Source organism: Schistocerca nitens, chromosome 7 (assembly GCF_023898315.1).
Source record: "Schistocerca nitens isolate TAMUIC-IGC-003100 chromosome 7, iqSchNite1.1, whole genome shotgun sequence".
Taxonomy (NCBI): domain Eukaryota; kingdom Metazoa; phylum Arthropoda; class Insecta; order Orthoptera; family Acrididae; genus Schistocerca; species Schistocerca nitens.
In genome coordinates, this window is record NC_064620.1 from 398,817,965 (window position 1) to 398,823,560 (window position 5,596).

Sequence of the window (5,596 nt, forward strand, 5' to 3'; positions counted from 1 at the left end):
GAGTTTCCTCAACGACCAACGTTGCTGCGGATGGGTCTGCTTTGCACCCATGGTGACTGCTGTTCATCGGCGACGAAGGCTGGAATTTGCACCCCAATACTGCAAGTGGACGCCCATTACGTGGCGACAGGTGGCTTCTCAGATGGATCACGTTTTATGCTCCTTCGGACTGATGGTGTGTAAGGCCTGAAACGTCCGAAAACAAACATCCTGCAACAATCGTCGGTAGGGCCCAGGCCGGAGGAGGGAGGTAATGGCCCGGAGAATGCTCTCTGGGATACACAGTTGATCAACACAAGTATGCTTCTACCCTTTTGGACCACGTTTGTGTCCTCGGCAGGATGGCATTACCAGTAGGACAATGCAACGTGTCACACAGCTCGCAGTGTACGTGCGTGGTTCGAGCAGTACCAGAACAAGTTTACCGTGCTCTTCTGGCCACCATATCAGCTGGATTTACATCCAGTCGAGAATATGTGGGCTATGCACGCCGTGGACCCTCAACCGAGAAACCTACAGCAGCTGGCCACAGCATTGGAGTCAACATGATCCACATCCCCGTCGGTACCTTCCAGAACCTCAACGACTCTACACAGCGACCCGCACTCCAAAAGGTGGTTGTTCAGGGTTTTGACAGCTGATCACATTAATGTGTGTGGGTAATGTGCGTAGCGATTGCGAAGATCACACATTTCCCATCACACTTGCCATTGTAATCTGTAATCTACACTCATGCTCATAAATTAAGGTTAACAGAAGAATATGGTGCCACACAATGTGACGCTACACAAAACTGGTGCTAGTAGCACGGGCACATAGGGAACACACACGACACAGATCTGTAAGTCCACGGTATTGGTGATAAGTTGAGAAAACCATCCGAAACACATGTGATACAAAACGCAGCTGTTTCCTGCGCAGGTAACCCGACGTCAATATGTGATATGATGACCATGCACACGTACTCGGGCTGCACAACGGGTTGGCACACTCTGGATCAGGTGGTCGAGCAGCTACTGGGGTATAGCCTCCCATTATTGCACCAATGCCTGTCGGAGCTCCTGAAGTGTCCTAGGGGTTTTAAGACGTGCAGTGATACGTTGACAGAGAGCATCGCAGACGTGCTCGACGGGGTTTACGTCTGGAGAATAGGCAGGCCACTCCATTCACCTGATATCTTGTGTTTCAAGGTACTCCTCCACGATGTCAGCTCGGTGGTGCCGTGCGTTATCATCCATCAGGAGAAAGGTGGGACCCACTGCACCTCTGAAAAGGCGGACATACTGGTTCAAAATGACGTCCCGATACACCTGACCTGTTACAGTTCCTCTGTCAAAGACATGCACGGATGTACGTGCACCAATCATAATTCCACCCCACACCATCAAACCACGACCTCCATGTCCCTTTCAAGGACATTAAGGGTTGGCATCTGGTTTCTGGTTCACGCCAGTTGAAAACCCGGCGAGAATCACAGTTCAGACTATACCTGGACTCGTCCGTGAACATATCCTGGGACCACTGTTCCAATGACCATGTACTGTGTTCTTGACCCCGGGCTTTACGGGCTCTCCTGTGACCAGGGGTCCTGTGACCTTGCAGTTCTCTAGGTGAATAAACCGTGTCTGTTCAGTCGTCTGTAGACTGAGTGTCTGGAGACAACTGTTCCAGTGGCTGCGGTAAGGTCCCGAGCAAGGCTATCTGCAGTACTCCGTGGCCGTCTGCGGGCACTGATAGTGAGATATCGGTCTTCTTGGTGGTGTTGTACACTGTTGACGTCCCGTACTGTAGCGCCTGGACACGTTTCCTGTCCGCTAAAATCGTTGCCATAATCTTGAGATCGAACTTTGTGGCACACGGAGGGCCCGTGCTACGACCTGCTATGTTTGAGCAGTCTCCAGTCGTCCTAGTATTCTACCCCTCATAACGTCATAAATATGTGTTCTGTGAGCCATTTTTAACATACAGTCACCATTAGAACGTCTGAAAACATCTGCACACTTACTCTGACATGCACCAACACACCTCTGCGTATGTGGACAGCTGCCAGCGCCACCGTGCGACGGTGTGACGACCACAGGTCAAATGCACCGCATGGTCATACTACGAAGTGATTTAAACCCGCAAACCGCTCACCAGAGCGTTTTTTCACCATGTATCAGCATTATCCTTAATTTAAGAGTATGAGTGTAGGAGAAAGCCAAGCATTTCTAAAAGTGCACGAGAACTTCTCGACGAATGATACAGCACATTCAATGAGGCGTATAGTGTTCCATATTGCCATATTGCCTCCCCTCTCACCCCCACACCATCCCTTGTGGACATCTATATATCGATGAGATGCTAACAACATCCCTCTCTTCATCCAGTCTCTTAGAATTGCGGCAGCTATAGCTTGTACAATGGTGATTGTATTTATCTGATGACGGATAGTGTCAAACAAGAAAAAGCTGCTCTCACTGTGTCTCCTGTGCACCTTAGCATCGAACTTTAATCCTCGTCGCTGAATGGAAACCCCGGGGACAGACTCAGCGAAAGAAACTGGAAAGAATTACCCGGCAGGGGCTGCTACCCTCCACCGCCGGTCACGAATCGCGAATAAATCATGGTTTACTTCTGAGGGAGGAACGCTCGAAAGGACTCTCCCTTGTCTCGAAGAAACTTCCTTAACGAAATTTATGCGGCATGTGTATCGCGCGTTTGTCTTCCACACCGGGAAATATGGTGCAAGTTTTATGGTTTTCAGCTGCGGTGTATCGCGTTGGAAACAAACGCGGGAACAGACGATCTAGCTACTTCCCACAGTACCATTTTATACGGAAGTTAAACCCATTTATCTATGAGTCATTTGCACAAAAAATATTCCCAAAATGTATCGCTGAAGCAATGCAAAGCTGTAACAGATGTTTCATGAAGTTTAATATTTAAGATTACTTCGAGTGAAGTGCGAAGTGCGAAAGAAGGTAAAGGTAATACCTCATAGAAGAGAAAAGTTTGGGCTCACGTAAGTATCGCACCAGGCGGATTTCAGTGTGTTCAGTCGGCAAATAACCATGAACGCCGAACTGATTGCCCGAGCGGACTAATGAAGTTCGTCTAGAAGCCTTCTTCTGCCTGACAAAGAATTCGAAGTATTCAAATGTCTGTGCATTATACGGTATACAGGTACTTCTTTCATTTCATTTAGTGCACATTTAAAGATCTGTTAATTAGTATTTTAAAACAGGTCATAAAAGTTACTATTTTCGTTGTTTAATAACAAACATTGTTCCATATTACAGAGTGCAGCAATATATCGTAGTGACCCGCAACTATAACTCTGAACGGAAGGGAAACTGCCACAACCATTTTGAGTTGGTTTGGAGTGCGACTTGTATGTGGAAGGTTGTTTTCTATAACTTTGGATGAATTTCAGCGCGAGATAAGCCGTTAATTGTTATTTACATGCCCTTAAATAACACTTAATCTTAACGCGCGTGCCATTCGCTATACATTAGTTATATAACACGTTTCAGCCCGTCATTTATTATGCTCCTTAAAAGTTGTTAACCTGAAATGTGCCCTTGGGGCGGAACGGGACCGAGCAGAATGGGACAATTTGCCGTTCAGCCTCGTCGCTTTTTGATGCTACTAGATTTCAAGCTACATATTTATTTTAAGCCCCTAGTTTTTATAGATAATGTCCACTTAGATTAGAAAGACTGATAACCAACACTAGGATATTAAATCAATGGAAATAGCAATTTTAGCCCATTTATCTTCTTAAATAGGAGTTTTAAAAGCATCTAAGGAGTTTAAAGTACCCAAACCAATTTTGGAAAGAAACGTTCGTACAGCAAAGAATAGTCCAAACTACAGAGTGGATACATCAGATGAGAAATTTAAAAATGTGTTCACTGCACAGCAAGAAACTGAGATGGTAGCAAACCTCAAGTCTGTGGAGAGCAGACTCACCAGTCCAGCGATAAAACTTCTCATTACCAGATCATTAGCCTACCAACTATCAGAAATAAATTGTCTAGCAGACAAATCTGACAGCTGACAGGACTGTGCTATGAGATGCATTACTAGGCAACCTAAGTCGTCTATGCAGAAACCAAAAGATCTGTCTGGTGTCAGAGCGATGGGATTCAATAAAGTAACTGTAACAGTAACTTGGTATTAAGCATTAGAAACAATCGCACATTTTTCAAAACCACATTAAAATATTTTCTTATTTTCTAACGATATTTTGAAGATTCCATATTGCTTTGTCTAAATTGTTCACTAAGCAATTTTAGGTCTTAGTTTTAAGATGATGTTCCTAATAATTTCAGAAAAAAAATTCCTTATCCCATTCCCATTCTGTCCCATGGTGGAGCAGAATGAGAAATATCAAAGTCTTCCTTCAAAAAATGTAAAAAGTACATAACTCACAATTTTTAGTAATTTTCAAGTAGAGAACGTTAGATTTTACTACAAGGTAATTTTTATTCTTTTAAGAAGTGTTTTCGTGTGTTATTTTATTTTACAAAAATTGTTAGACTTTAAGTATTCAGTTCTTCCTCTAGTTCTCCTTTATTGATTATTGTTTTAGGTACTGAGTTGTCTAGGTTGATTGTATTGTTGGTTTCCTACATTAGTCATAATTTAGCAACAAATGCAGCCACTTTCTACAAGTTATCTATTAAGTGTGGTGAATGTTCTTAATTATCTACGGTTCTAAAATTACGTTTACGCAACAATAGCCGGTCACTGTTTGCGGACTATTACGAAATACACTTTGCACATAATTATTATAGTAATTATCACTATTAGTCCTTTATGGGGCTTGAAGTTCTCAGAATGGAATCACTGAGCTATGCATTTCCAATAAACGTTTTCTTTATTCGTAAATTTCTATGTGTCTGTGTTTGTATTTCTAATATTATTTTACGGATTTACCTAATTTTGTGTCGACGTGTACAGCTTTACCCCAACTGGTGCGTGGTACAAATGCTCTTTTCTCGAACTGGGATAACTACAAAGAAGATGCGTATCTGATATCAGAAGGCAAGTGTAATTATTTCGTCAACATTTTAAACAATGAATGGCTTATAGATGCCTTCCAATGTGTATACTGATGCGAGTTCAAGAGGAAAGGCGACTAGAGAACGTCTTGCAATATTGTTTCAACATATTATTGCAAGAAATATTGATCAGACTTTTGGATGGATCGTAAGAGTGTATCTACACTGAATAATTTTGAACCACACGAAAACAAAACTAGCAAGAAAGAAAATGTTTTCACTGAGCGTTTATTTATGTGCGCAAATGAAGATTTATGTCAGAGTAAAGGTTTTTTCCGGTTTCTCACTGAAGTCCGTCCTACCACGATTCATAAGAAATGTGTATTACGACATATTTATCGTGTGGAGACGTCCTTCATTGCTGTATGTGTGAAAATAATTTTTATTTCGGGAGACAAAAACATTTATAGTTTGAGATATTGCCAGTCCCCAGAGTATCTAAAGCTCATCTTCAGAAGCTGCACAGTTGTCCTTGTCTCATTGCGAGTGACAATTCATCGTCCTCGACGAAGTTACGCCTGGTGTGCTGCAAACTTGTCGGAAAGTGG